We start from the raw sequence: 16,307 nt of genomic DNA on the forward strand, positions 1-16,307 counted from the left end.
ATTTGCACTCCCTTATCCCGTTATGGTATATTCACTCTTTGAAGATCAACAACAAGGCCTTCTTCTGGAAGGAATGGATTGACAAAGGTATTATGTATATGGATGAGCTCTTTGTTGATGGTTCCTTACTGGATTTCCCTTTCATTTGTTCCTCCTTTCAATTATCCAATAAATATTCTTCCCAGTTTCCTGATTTCAAACTAGCCCTATCTACCCTCTTCTCACACCACACTACCTTATCAGATATTGTCCCACCTGATTCCACTCCCTTAGATTTTACCACCCCACACAAAGCGGCTACCATTTATAAGATCCTCTCCCGTTCTATTCCTGACCGCCCCAAATCCAAACCTGAACTTGCATGGGAAAAGGATCTAGCACAGGATTTTTCCTTTCCTATTTGGGAATCCATCTGGTCTAAAATTCACACAGTTTCTCGCTCAGCTAGCACCACTCAGACCCTTTATTTCTTTTATAATCGACTTTTTCTTACCCCATATGACCTTTTTAAGTTTAAAGTCCTAGACTCCAGACATTGTTGGTCATGCTCTCATCCTGATGGCACTTTGTTTCATAGGTTTTTTCAATGTCCCTTGGTTGCATCCCTTTGACAACATATATGGTGCAAGCTGAATGAGATTTTAAACTCCAATCATACCTTTGATATTGTTCATATTTTTCTAGGTGGTTCCTCTCCTATTTGGAATGTTTCACGCAATGTTCGTAATTTTATAGATTTGTTTATAGCCATTTATTTGCAGATTATTACTTCAAACTGGAAAGATACCTCAAAGATCTCGTCTACTGCCTGGTGGAACTTATTATGTCATCATCACAGACTTGATCGTGCACATGCCACGTCTACCTCTCTTTTAATTAAAAGAGATTTGTTATGGTTACCCTTAACCGACTTTCTTTCCAGACGTCTACCCTGATATGCCTCATCTTTCTCTTTTATCTTTCTTTCTTTCTCTCTAACTTCCTACTTTCTGTTCCCCTTTCTTCTACCTTTCTTTCACTCCTTTTCCTTTTCTTTTTCCCCCTCTTCTCTCCTTTCCCAATTCCATGAAATTTTAAAAAGCATTTTCCCTCAGTACATACTTTATATTTCCCCTTTTGGGGTTCTTTTTTTATATTTCACATTCATATTGTATTATCCCATCATTCCTTTTTTCCCCCTTATTGATTGTGTTTCTGTACTGATGTTTTACTTGGCATATTTGATTCAATAAAGCTCTAAACTAAAAAGAAAAAAAATGATTGTTTATGTGTAGGAAGGGGGACATTCCTGTACATAAACAATCAATGGCCTTTTGCTGTTTTCATGTGTGCTGCACAACGCAGCACACATGAAAACAGAAAAAACGAGGAAAAAATAAACTTTTCTCATCGCTTCGCCAGATTAAGACCAGGTTTTCCCTGTTCCTAATTCTGGTGCTGCCTCCTATTTACGCCTCCATTGTAAATAGGGGGCAGCGTCAGAATCAATGGGTGTTGCAGTGGAACGCTCACCGCAACACCCATTGCCCTCCCCTTTCACGCTAGGCATAGCGTCAAAGGGTGCCTTATTTGCAAGGCAGCGTTAAGACGCGTTAAGTGGTTTAACACTGCCTTGTAAATAAGGTGAAGCCCCTATCACCACAGGAACATCGAAAAAAGTGACGTTCCTGTGGGGATAGGTGCTTGTACATATGCCCCAATGTATTTGTTGCACTAACGCGAAACCCTCAAGATACTTTCCTGCAGAAATGACCATGGACCAACGCTATGAATAGAGCAAGCACCCAATGGTTATTAAATGGGTATAATTGTTAATTAAGGAAAGAAAAAAAGGAGAGGACTGTGATGTATGCATTTGATTTGTCTATATGCTTTGTCTATATGATGCGGTACAAGGTTCGACATATTGTGTTATCCTTGCAGGATGCAGTGCGGCTTATGAGGCGAGCAATGTGGTAATAACGTGGATTAATACCCACCTGGCTGGGGTCAGCACCAGGCAATAAACACAGCTGAGGATGATGAAATGTGTTCTGCCAGCATGATGCTATGAGACTTGCAGCCAGTGACTGGGCTGACTACTGAGGTGAGGCCAGGAGGAGCTGTGCACAGTGTGACCTCTGTGTGCAGGTCCTGTGTGGAGTGAGGGTTGTGTGGTGTGCAATAATATTTAATATTCTGGCAATGATTGTTTCTGTGTGTGTGTTTAACCACAACAGGTTTTGAAAGGCCTGCAAAGTCCAAGAACAGATGGAGAACAGTAAAATGTAAGTGATCTATAAAGCGCTGTTATGTATGGCCATTGAGGGTCCCCTGACACATGCAACCTTCCTGTAAGCTGAGGCAGACAGGTGATGGCCATAAAGAGCCGTGTAACGTGGAACCTGCCTGTAAAGCACTGGGACAGTCATCGATAAAACATGATGGGGCAGATCTACAAGCAAGTTCCGCAGCGTGGCACCACAAGCCCTTTGGCTGCGCCACGCTGCGGCACTTCCGAAGCACAGGTATGCAACATATTTACAAGAATATGTCGCATCTCTGTGCTTCCCCATGCGCTGGCACACAAACTGCAGCCATTGCACTGGTGCAGGCACCCTTGCCCCATGGTGAAAGGATGCCTGAGTCTTGGGGAGATTATTTATGTGCAGGATGGGTCCCTTCCTGCAGAAAAACAATCATTACAGGCATTTTCCTCTTTCAATGCGTGCTGTAGAATGCAGCACGCATTGAACGAGGAAAAAACGAGGAGATGAAAACATTTCTCCTCGTTGCGCCTCTAGCATTCAGACCCATCTCCAGATTTACGATTTCTCGTAAATCTGGAGATGTGTTTTGTCCCATGGGTGTTGCATGAGAACACCCACAGCAACACCCATGGAACGCCCCTTCAACGCAAAGTGCTGCGTGTGAAGGGGCCATATTTACAAGGAGAGGAAAAGTCACACAGGGTGGCTTTTCCTCTCCTTGTAAATATGGAGGAGCCCCCTGCGCCACCAGTACGTCACGAAAAGTGACATACTGGTGGCACAGGGGGCTTGTAAATCTGCCCCGGTGTGTGATATATCACCGGCCTGTAAAGAAGGGACGTCTTAAGGATTTTGAGGGCCCGACCCAAACATATGTTGGGCTCCTGCTTGGAACAGCTACGGCTTTACTATCCATTTTCATCTCATTCACGACCTCAGCAACTATGGTCTGATCACTGACAAGTCATTTGTTGGCCCCCAAACCTTTAAGAGGTTCATGGAGGCCCCATTCAGGGCCAAGCCTTTGAATATTTATGAGATATTGGAAACCTGGGCGCCCCTTTTCACATTGTGAAGGGGGCCCCATCCTTTTTGCGGTATACCACTGTCTGGTACTGTCCTGAAAGCTTAATGATGGGGCCCCGGGCTGGAACCCTCTTTGCCTAAGCCTTAAAACGTCTCTGCTGCGATGCACTTTAGAGCTGATGACAATGACTGCGGAAATGTAAAGGCTGCTGCAAACTCCCAATTACACCAGAATTGTGACTGCATGTCTGGAAAAATTGGCCCCAGCACTACTTGCACATCTACTAATTGCTCATTTTCCAATATAACTGTTGGGGAGGTGAAATATGATATTATCTGCAAATAGCGTTAAATTCCTGTTTGAGCACAAAGGAACACACGAATACCATTCCATCCATCCATTTCATAACTTTATATCGATTTCACAAAGAAATCATAAAAGTATACATCAATATAAAACACCAACTACAATAAAACCATGATACATATTTACATAATTCTGATTTTCATAGACATTCAATAACGGTTTCTAATCACAAGAGCTGATCTAATAAAACTCAGTACAGCATTACAGATGTTTGCAGTTGACAAAGATAATAGATATTCGTATCCTTCTTTATAATAGCACGATCCAAAGGATAATAGTAATGGTCTAATAAAAGTACACACACGAATACAGTAGTTTGTGGTGGAATTGAGATTAAAAAAAAATGGAGTGGACGTTTTCCACAGACCACGCAGTTCCTTCACATCAATTTTTTGCCAGGTAAAACTTAGCGGAATATGACCCTAAAAAAACTGAACATCCCACATTTGGATTTGGGAAACTGTATGTGACATACTCCGTGGCTTGGTTGGAGTAGATTTGTGCATGTTTGGGCTGGAGTGCACAAGGGTGCTACATTTTTTCAATTTTTACCATTAATAAGTGGTTTTTTATATATATATTTGCATGTTTCTCTCAATTTTTCCTTTCCTTTCTCCCATTCTGTAGTGAGCATTTCCTACTTTTCAGCCACTACCTTTTGCCACTCCCACAATTACACCTACTCTCTGGTTTAATAACCTGCACAAAAGCATAGGAAACGTGGCTATTTATTAGGAGTTTGGGAAGTTGCTAAGGATTTCCTCTTTCGACTTTATGAAGTTAAAAAAGGTTATAAAGTTGTAAACGTTGTAAAAAATATTTGCAGGAAAACGTTTCCTTAGAAAATGATTTCTTCCAAAAATTCCAGCAAAAATCAACGTTTGCAGGTGAGTTGCATCCCAAAAAAGTTTCGACCTTGTCATATATTTTGTATATCTAGCATGTCATTCTTTAATGGGCTTATTTCTTTGGAATTTCAGCTGTTGATAGTGGGAAAATAGGGAGACCCTTGCAGGGGTTGGATTGTGCTCATGTGGGTGCATGGAATTATTTCTGTTTTATGAGCCACAGATGGTGATTGGTTACGAGAGACAGGACAGCGCTGGTGTGCACTGTCTTAACATGATCTGCTCCTGTCAGTGCACACCAGGTGATGCCTAAGGAGTCGCATATGAATCCCACTGATTTATGACTGTGGAATTTGTGGTCAGAGAGCCCAGGGCCCCGCCTCCCTTTCACTTGCCCATACTCCGGCATCTACTGAAGCAGACGTGGAGGACGCACCTTCTCCCACATCGCAGCAAAGACCTGGAACAGCCTCCCCACGCACCTCCGGACCATCACCTCACTTTCAGAATTCCGAATCGCCCTCAAGACCTAGCTGTTCGAATAAGCCTCCGGGGCCTGCATGGACTGGATACCCTATCGGGTGGTTAGGGTATACACCTGTTACAACGCATTTTTTACTCCGCACTACCATTACAACGCGACTTTTACTCCGCATACCGTTACAACGCATTGCGCTGGGGGGCGCTGTAGGATAGGGAATAAGTTTAATTTTCTATCCAACACCTTCCCTAGTGTCCACGGGGACTGGTGTTGGAATAGAAAATTATACTTACCACTATCCAGCGCCCCAAGGCGCTATGCGTTGTAACGGTATGCGGAGTAAAAGTCGCGTTGTAATGGTCTGCGGAGTAATAGTATGCGTTATAACGTCATACATCCGGTGGTTAGACATGCTTTATAAACCCTGATTGATTGATTGATTGATTGAGCGCAGTGCGATCGGTGTGGCAGCACTGGGTGCTGACCTGGATTGGGGGTGTTGTGTTTAGCAATAACTTACGATTTAAGAGCACCTACTGCAGAGCTCCTGGGGCGCCCAGATTTTAGGCAGCAATAAAAATCTCATGATAACTCAGGTTATAAGTGTGCCTGCCAGAAAGAGAGATCAGAGTTTTGTCTAGTGGGAGTTCTTACTCACCATAAAGTAGCACAGAGGGTGATTATGCCTATTGCAAAGAACAGATCTGTATAATATATGAATAGCTGAGTGGATTAACCCCTTGCATGCTCATGATGAGCTCAGCTCGTCATGAGCCACGGTTCCCGTGTGCTCATGACAAGCTGAGCTCGTCATGAGCCGTGGAACGCTCGCACGCTGGGCTAATTCCCCTGCTGTGCTGATCGTTCCACGAAAACGTGTGTGGTCATGACGAGCTGAGCTCGTCATGAGCACACGAGCACTGTGCCTCATGACGAGCTGAGTTCGTCATGAGCACTGGGGCGCTGTTAGCGCCCCACCTCCCCCCAGCACAGCGGGGGAATAACGCCAGCATGCAAGGGGTTAATAAAGCCAGCCTTACCAGTGCTTTAAAAACAAATGAAATGTATTTGAAAGAGGGGCTGTGGAGAGAGGAGGGGCACTTCTGCTGGGTGGTAGATGGGAATGCAAGGAGGAGGTCATATGGGGGAGGGTGGGCGCAAAAAGAAAGTGTCGCACCAGGTGCCAGTAGTGCAAAAGCAAGCACTAAGGGGGACCCTCCCCCCTCTAGTTCTGCGACTGCACGGAAGCAAGCGCGGTGTCAGGCACTGTTGAACAGTTGTAAGTAAGATAAATGGCATCCATTTTATTTTAATTTAGGTCTTCTGAAGGGATTAGAATCTCTCAGAAGATCTGGCACTGTTTGAAAAGCATCATTTCTTTAGAATCTGAGAAGGCCGTATTGAATATATTTTTAGATAAGCGTTTCCAAGAGAATACGTTTGGGAATGTTTTCTGAGAAAAAGTGCTCAATATGGCGACAGATGGTACAAGTGATCTACCACCCGTAGTAAATTTCGAGATGACAAAGCTAAGAAAGTATGCGGCAAACAGCAAAATGAAACTTTAAGTGCCACAGCAAAGCCTTCCTTTGCAGGCATGCCTCTAGGATGAATGTATATCACTCACTGCCCTGAGAATGAGCCATCGGATATTTCAGGAAAAGTTAAGGTTTTGAGCAAAATTATAATTACTCCTTGAATAGGCCACCAGTTCACGCCCTATGACATTTCTGAGCATGCTGCATTCTCGACCTCTAAGGATAGGTCCTTAGTATATGGGAATCACTAATACTATCAACCTACACCTATGAGTGTAAAATTACCAATAAGCCAATCTTTATGGTATGTTTCTCACAGAGGTTGGACACATGCACACAGTAGGCATCCACATTCCCCATACATTGAATATTAGATATATTTATATTTAGGTCCTGAAGAAATGTCACTTGGAGGCATATGTATGAAAATCCCTCTTTGCGATTTTCAAATAGTGATTTTTTAGAAATCGCTATTTGAGAATTGCAAATAGGGATGTATGTAAAAAATCGCAATTTTTTTGCGATTACTTAAATGTGATTAGCAAATTGCGTATCGCACTTAAGGAATAATTTCCCATTCATTTCTATGGGCCAGGAGGCCCGTAGGAATGAATGGGAAGATATTCTCATTTTGCAATTCGCAATTTGAGAATCGCAAATTGAGTATAATTTCAAGGGTGCAAGGCTGTCATAAGGACACCCTTCTGCACCCCTGAAATTTACATAAGTGCGCATATGGCGCACATACATGCCCTAAGAGCATGTATGTGCGCCACATGGCACCTTTACAAATGCCTGCCAAAAAGTGCATTTGTGAAAGAAATCGCATATTACCACCAACTTTAAGTTGGTGGTAATTTGCGATTTCTTAATGAGAAATCGCACAACTTGGGTGCTTCATACATAGCATTTAAGGAATCGTATTTTGTGATTCCTTAAATGCTGACGCAAAATTAAGGAATTGCAAATTTTGCGATTCCTTAATTTTGCGATGCGATTTTCATGATACATCGCATTTTCCTTTTTTGTCGCAAACGCTGCATTTTTGCGAATCGCAGCGTTTGCGACTAAAAAAAGGATGATACATATGCCCCTTGATCACTTTGACAATATAGGAATAAAACTGGTCTGCCAATAACCTGTATCAAATTGAAAATATTTGACCTAATACTGCTAAGTATACCATGCATTAGCTCTTTTTTGGAGAAACTGGGATTATTATGTCCTCTAGTTTCCCAAATACTTTTTAACTTTGACATAGATCAGTGTTCTTTTAATAAAACAAACCATGGAGGATCTGTAGTCAATTTTAATCCAGGTCTACTTCCAATCTTCACACCTGCAGACTAGGATACAGCAACTATAGCAGCTCGAATCTAAAAAGATCTCCGGCCAAGGGCCCCCTCCAGGGGCCTGTTGGGCTTTGCAGTGCCAGCCCAACTAGGAACTGGCCCAACAATGAATAAGGCCACCATCAGGTAATGAGGGCACTTGCTTCTAAGAGCAGATGCTCCCAGTGGCCATTCACTTTCCAGGTCCTTACTAAATCACCTGGCATGTATATCTGAATACTATACTCCATTATATAAATTGCCCTACTATATAGGAGACTGTATACTGGACCACACACATTTTCTGGTCCTCCTACGTTGATGAGTATAATCTGAGGATAAACTTTCATGTGACCATGACTTCAGTACATTTTTTGATGGCATTCCTACAATTTCTTCTCTAAATGATGAATTAAAAGGTCTTTAAGCAGATTTGAAACACCTAGAAATATAAAAGGCCATTACATCTTTAAAGAAGGCCAACGTCATGCATCCTGATGGCTTTTCCAGTAAACCTATCTCCTCATTGTTTATAATGCCTTAATTTCTAATTCGAAAGCCAGTGGTGCCTTTTTGTATGCCTTAATTGCTGTAATACCTATAAATGGCAAATACCCTAGATTTTGTATAGGCGTATAACTTTAATCAAATATGGCTTTAAAATGTTTGCAAAGATCCTAGCATCTCAATTAGAGTCTATTGCCCTTTCTCATTAAATCGGGTCTGTCTGCTTTTATTAAAGGTAGACTTGCTGCAGATCATGCAAAGATGTTTTTAATTATTATCAGTCAGCAACTACATATAATTGTAATTCGGAATTATATATATTTCTATTTCGTTTTTTTAAATTCAATAAAAATTGATAACACGAAAAACATGTGTTTCCATCCAATGCATGACTTCAGGATACTTCGCTGTGATCCAATGATCCATATAAACAATCTGCCAAGAAGCAACGGGTACATACAAGGGAAATCTGGAATCTATGTTACAGGTCCTGATTGCATCAGTATAACAGTATGATTGCCTAGCAAAAGACAACGTGAACCACGGTGAAAGTTTTGCCCCATAATCCAAGATGGCTACTAGGCACCCAGCATCAACGGATCTAGAGTACCACCTCCACATGCATCAGGCGCACCAAGCAGAACCTATAGACTTGCTTCCTAACAGTTGTACCCTCAGTGAGGTATATGCATTTTAGTAGGAAAGAATTTAATTTAATAAAGTAGCACTCTGTGTAAAACAGTAGAGGAAGAGTGCATCTGACTCTTGGATACTGCAATTAGTGAAGGATTACTTGATAGAGTTCTATTCAATTCTAGAATTAGGTATTCATCGTCACAGCAAGATTATGGCAGAGCAAACAGAGCACTGTTTGATCAAAAATGAAGAAAAAAGATCGCAAAAGAAAAGGGTCTGACCTGTAACATGTTCAAAAGATCTGAGCAGATGTGCTGCATATAGTAAATTTTTAATACTGGTTGGAGACAGTCTACATATGAAAGACTAGATGGTTTGGTTGGACCTCAAATGTGCTTATTTTGGGTAATGACCCATGAGGAGAATTGAAGGCTGGCGACACTAATCTTGGAGGGTGATGTATGGCCATTTACTTACATGCACTTTCAATAGCCGCACACACCCTAGTGAAAAGCGTAAATGCAGTGTCTCCCAAACTGTGGTTCGCGACCCACTGGAGGGTCAGGAGCTGATATTTGGTGGGTTGTGAAAGTCCAAGCAATAAATCAAGATGCCTTTAAAGTCTGTATTTATCTCGGCATGTTTGCTGCGCTTCAAAGACAAATGGCAAATTTCAGGCTACGTTTCCAGACAAATTGTTGCTTATTTTTTAACATATGGATTGGTGTTCACAAACTCCTTTCACCTTGCAGTCAGAGAAAGAAAAGTAAAGGGAATTATGCAACAATCTTGCTGGGGTACAGGGAGTGTGAAAAGAAAGGCTGTAGGGTGTCATTTTTTGTAACACAATAAAACGTAAATACATGTAAATGAACTGTACACATTTAGCAGCTATGAAAGCAAAAATTAAGCACATGTGTTTCTAATTCTGAAGTGTGATGGAAGCAAAGATTTTAATAGGAACAAAACAAATTAAGACACTACTTGGTGATGCACAAATAATAGTCATGGAAACACAATTTGCACACACTAACATTTGTATGCAATATAGTTTTGCTCAAAGTTCAAAAATGCTTTATTCAGATAGGACCATATCCATAAAAGCACATCACAAAAAGCAAATTAAAAGCACAAATTCATATTCACAGTAAAACATTTTCAATAATGTTGGTCAGAGATGCACAATGTTTAAAAAAACACACATCGTTTTACGAGCCCTTATAGCGGTTCTCAGAAAGGTGCCAACGAGAAAGACTAACTCATCATTTTCCAATTTGAGTATGCTCATGTATGCTTCTATTAAGTGAATGGGCAAGTTTTTTTCTTAAAACGGTATTAAATGCCATTTTGCTTTCTTTTGTATAAAACATGCAGAAAAATAAGAAATGTAAAAAAAAATTGACCACTCTGTCCATCACACGGGCAAGGCAAAGTGTCAAGATTTGCGTTATACTCAAGGGGTAAACAGAGCAAGAATTTTACAGTGGCAGCCCTTAAATGGAAGCGAAGACCCCTCAATTGAACTCGACAGGACGACTTCCTTGAGGCATGCGGCGCCCGGCTTTCCATTAAGGTTACCACATACCTGATGCAATCGGATGCTCAATAGCCATCGAATAATTTCCTTACAGTTTTCAATACCGGTGAGGACTTCACAAGTTTGGTCTTCGCAAGTAGAGTTCACCTCACTCCAGGGGAAAATACCGACCTGGCCATTAAGTATTCTTCTTTCATTGGCTTCCAGGGATGCCTGTGTGGCACCAGGACTAGGTTGCTCCCATTCGTCCTGAAGAAGACTCGCAGCGGAGGTTTAAGTCACCCTCTATGCACAAGTCGAGTCGAAACGTCGATGCTCCTCACCCACCCAGCGCCTGTACCGCATTTCATCCCTACCGTCTGATGTTGCATTTATGCATCTACAAGAAACTGCAAAATATGTTGTAATTAATTCTCTTAGGACAGGACAATTTGCACTAGTCTCTTTACCAGTTCGTTGTCAAAATATTGAAAAATATGTGAATTCTAAAACGAGTGACTTCCATCTCTCCCCATTCATCACAAGCACACCCCTCCCTCACTCCCTTCTTGAGCAACCTTTCCATCGTCCTAATGTCAAACAATTGTGATTAAATGTAAGTATATGAACTAAATATACTGAACAAAAATATTTTGGGTGCTTCTTTTGTTTAACATTTACTGTATGTTTTGAATTATCCAACCTTTTCTATCAGGATATGTACTTGCATTCCAAATTGTATTGATTACTAGTGGTTGACTGATATAGCGACACATGTATGATAAATCACAATTTGATTTTCTTTAAAGGCAGTCACGGACCACTTTTTTCATTCTCGCATTGTACCCAGGTCTTGTGGCGATTATTGGGTTACCCCATTATTTTGTAATGGTAATAGTTGTGCAAGGCATGTTGTTATCAATATCCAGTTTCTTCCATTTCTTGTACAGATGCAGATTTTTTGGTGGACCAATGCATTCAGTAAATCAGGTAGTCAAAAGGATATCTTCTTTGTGTCTACAATCGCGCCTGTTGTCACTTAGGCGCTGAACATGAGTCAAGCAGAGCAGAATTACTATCAGCCATTCCACTCTGCCTGACTCTGAGTAAGCCTGTGTTCCACCCAGCCGCAGCCGCTACAGGTAAGAGCGGTGGGGCCGACTGGGTTGAATTTCAAGAGACGACCACGAGGAAAAATTTATATTTTAATTTTCCCTTGTGGTCGTCTCTCGAAATCCCCCCTCAGCCGGCCCCACCCCTCTTACCTGCAGTTGCCGCAGCTGGCTCCACCACCTGCTTTTTCCATGTGTTGGAGCACCAGACCGGATTTTACCGGGACGTTATTGTGCCCAGTAAAATCAGAATTTGGCTGCAGCAGCCACACCTTTTTTCTGTAATTTTTCTGGCAGGGGCAGTATACAAGATTCCCCCTGCTAGTGTTTCTCCTTCCCTCTCCTACTCTCCACACCCCCTCTCCACTCCCACCCCACAAAGAGGTCATAGCATACATGACTACCTGTTCCGAGCTGGTGGTAAATGTACACATTAAACTCCACAGAATTGGGAATGCTGGTAAATCTGGTTCCACATAGCAATAGGCCATTCCACGGCGCTATTCTTGGATGTTCTTGTTTGAATGTGAATGTGTGTACTGGTATGGGTATGATTTTGGTCTGATTGGAAGAGTGAGTGAATTGTGTGCCAATTTTTTTATGCTCTTTTTGTCCTAGGCTGTTGTATGTGTTTTTATGATACCTTCAAACGAAATTATGATAAAGAAATGTATTGTGTATTAATTATTTTTCTTTAACTGATATATTTTTCTACGTCAATAAAAATAAATATTTGATATTATTTAGCTGGTTCTTTTTTGGGCTTTCCTGTAGAATTAGGAATGTTTTTCCCTTTTACCTTTGGGAACTTCCCTTCCATGTTTTTCTGATATTTCTCTCGCCCTGGCGGGTTGTTCCCCTCTTAGCGTGTTTAGTCTTCAGGGCCCCTCTTCTGTTCTTACATCATTCCATGGGGTTTAACTTATAACTGCACGGTACTGGTGCAGTGCTGTCCCATAATTACATTTTTGTTTTTGTGCAGATTCACGACCCTGCCAGGACAATGCAGCTCATACTCAGGCCCTTAAGATCCATCCAAGAACATGTTCTGTGCCTCAGTGACCCCACCAGCATTCTATCAATATCTCTAAGGCAAGTAAGAAAACAAGAACAGACTGGACCTAAGTTTCTCCTGCTCGATCAAATCACCACAATCAAAATGTTGCCACTTACAACACCTATTAAGGTATTAACTTTGAAGAGTTCTCTGTCATACATCTCCGTCCTTCAAACTATTTCCCCCAAAATAGTGTACATGGCACATTTGGCCCAGTGACAGCCAGCAGAGAAAGAATAGGGCATGTGAAATAGGATCACATCCATTAAGGATGAATATTAGACATAACATTATTGTGGTTTGATGCAAACTGAAAGAGCAACACATTCTGAGTTTCCATGGGCCAGTATTGGCAAAATAGTTATCCGGGTCAAAGTAATTCCTTCATGGTTTCCGGTGTTTTGTAATAAAGAACAATGTATTTTAAGTTGGGTTGATTTAAAAAATATATTACATTTGATGCATTTAAGAAATTGGGCTTCGGGTTGAGCAGGGTGAAACCCTACCCAAGCAACAACCACAATCCTAGTCAGGGGGAAGTCACAAGAAAACCCAAATTAAACTGTGTTTATCTTAGGGAAAATGTGTCAAGTATTTCTACATTCCGTCACAGTAGACAGGTCATTTAATGCGATGGCACGTGCATGCCATGTTCCCTAAAGCCAACATAATTGGCATGCGCTGTGTTTACATTATAGATACTTCCATTTGGGACGGGCCCCCTCAATACACACCTTTATACAACCCCGGGTCTTTCCAGCCCTATAGAGATAGCCAGTTATACTTCCATACCATTTATGAGTTACTTTGCCTGCTCTGCAATTGTCTGTAATATATGGGCGTTCACTGGCCATAGCATAGATACCATATGCCCCTTTGAGTGTGTTCCTTTTTATCTAATATCCAATTCCTGCCCTTACAAATCCCTAAACTTTATGCCTCTAGGACCCAGAATACTTTTTATATTAATCCCCTTGGTCAATAAAATTATATCTGTCCTTTTCTTTCCCTCCCCTAACTCCCTTCCCTCTTGTCCCTCCTTACAGCACTGTTTTACTCTACAACCCTGTCCTGAAGATGATCCATACTTGACTGGATCGAAACGTTGTCGACTCCCCAGCCCAATTAAAAGGCGCTACCTACATTGTGACCACCCCTGGATATCTTAAATGATTTGTTCCTATTAAGGATCTAGTCACACTGTATCACTGTAAATACTGTACACTTGTATTATTCGGGCCAGTGCTTCACAATGGCACTCTCCATGCGCGGCCGATGCTGTAGTTCAAAGAGTCAGGCTGACGGAACTTTGTGATGGCAGGCTGTGTGAGTGACAAGAATTTGGCACCAATGGGCCCGTTTGCGGTCGTGAACAGTCCAAAAACGTCAAGTCAGCCTCTCTGAGGCCACACCAAGGGTCCAGGATCTGAGGGGCAACCCTTATGGTTAGGGGCTTACTGCAGCTGGATCTGGATGCTGGTTCAGCTGGTTGTGAGCCTTATGTCCCAGTGACTCTGAACATGAGGGCAGCAGACTACCCCTTGGAGTCACTCTGGGAGTCCTGGGATCAGGTCCAGGTCAAATCACTTTGACTCAGGCATGAGGGCAACGGGGTAGTAATCCAGCAAGGCAGAAGTCCAGCAAGGCAGTAGACCAGCAGGGCAGCAGTCCACCAGAGTGTCATTCCTTTCAGCAGCACAGCAGTCCTTCTTCCTGGTAAAGTCTCCACAGGTCCAGAAGTTTACTGAAGAGTTGGTGTCTGAGGTCCAATATTTATATATGGTGCATCCTTTGAAGTGGGAGAAGCTTCTAGAGGTATCCCTTTGAAGTGCACAGGTTTCCTGTCTTCCCTACCCTGGCTACAGACTAACTACTGGGGGTATGAAGCCCTTTGTGTGGAGGCAGGCCATACCATATTCAAGCGTAAGTAGGGCTGTGCCCAGCTGCGCCCTCTCATCCTGCCAGTGATAGCCCATGGAGGCCCCCTGAGCCCTCTATTGTGTGTGGCTGTCTAGGAGGAATACACAAAGCTCAACTGCCAGATACACCCAGTCATGTGGCCCAGAGGGAGGCTGCAGGGACTAAGGGCCATATGTATCAAGCTAATTAGCATTCGCAAAGGCCGAAATTCTGCGAATTTCGGCCTTTGCGAATGCTAATTAGATAAATGGTATGTATCAAACATGTTTGATGCAAAATAAGGAATTGCAAAATTTGCTATTCCTTTTTTTGCGATTGCACATAAGGAATCGCAAATTTTGTGATTCCTTAAATGCAATGTATCAAACAAAAAATATTCAAAAATTGCCATTAAGGATTCGCAAATTACCACCAACTTCTAGTTGGTGGTAAGTTGCGAATTATTTTCAAATAGCTTTTTTACAAAAAAACAAAGGTGCCATATGACGCCCATACATGCCCTTAGGGCATGTATGTGCGCCATATGCCCCCAAATGTCTTTTTCAGGGGTGCAGCAGGGTGTTCTTGAGACACCCCTGCACCCTTGAAAAAATTCCTAATTTGCGATTAGCAAATTGCTAATCGCAAATTGTACTTTCATTCCTATGGGCCTCCTGGCCCATGGAAATGAATGGGTAATTTGCGATTAGCAATTTGCTAATCGCAAATTAGGAATGCTAAGGAATCGCTATTGAAAAGCGATTTTGTACATACATACCGTTTTGCGAATTCCAAATAGCGATTACTTAAAATTCGCTATTTGGAATTCGCTAAACGGAAGTATGATACATATGGCCCTAAATGGCTAAGGCGGGAAAATGCAATTTTTCGGAAAATTTAATTTTCTAAATTTTAATTTAAAATCGGACTTAAGAGAGGATTTTTCATAACAATTCCAAAGACACCAAACATAAATTTGTTACCTGTTGCCATTTGTAAGTTACAGCGTATTAAATATAATAAGGCAACTCCAATGTTAGGACTTACAATAGTGAAAAATGAATTTAAGAGTTTTTCACTACCTGGGAATGTACAACTTAAGAGTATGTGTCCTACTTCCTAAATACACTTCACCCTGCCCTGTTGGGTGACTTATGTATAGTATAAAGGAGGGTTTGGGCCTGGCAAAAGGTTTACATTGCCATATCGAAACAGCATTTTAAAACTGCACACACAGGCTGCAATGGCAGGCCTGTAAAATGATTGAAAAGGCTACTTAAGTAGGTGGCACAATCAGTGCTTCAGGCCCACCACCAGCATTTACTTTACTGGCTCTCCTTACATGTAGTATCATCCTATAAGTAAATGAAATATGCCAATTGGAGATACACCAATGTTACAATGCTTTAAGCAGTGAACACCTGCACTTTGCCACTGCTTGGCAGTGGTAAAGTGCACAGACTCCTAAGGCCAGTCAAAATGAGGTCAGCAGAAACAGAGGAGGAAGGCTAAAGGTTTGGGGTAAGACCATCCTAAGGCTGACAGGTCTAACATGAGTCCCCTGTGGCTACAAATGGGACCAATTACCCAATCCCTTGGAAGTTGTCATCATTAAGGAAGAACATGGATAGACCGTCAGCATTGGTGTGGACTGATCCAGGACAGTGCCCCACTGTAAAGTCCATTCACTGTAGGGAGATGGACCATCTCAACAATTTCGGATTTTCACACCTCATTTGC

Source organism: Lissotriton helveticus, chromosome 4_1 (assembly GCF_964261635.1).
Source record: "Lissotriton helveticus chromosome 4_1, aLisHel1.1, whole genome shotgun sequence".
In the NCBI taxonomy this organism is placed as follows: domain Eukaryota; kingdom Metazoa; phylum Chordata; class Amphibia; order Caudata; family Salamandridae; genus Lissotriton; species Lissotriton helveticus.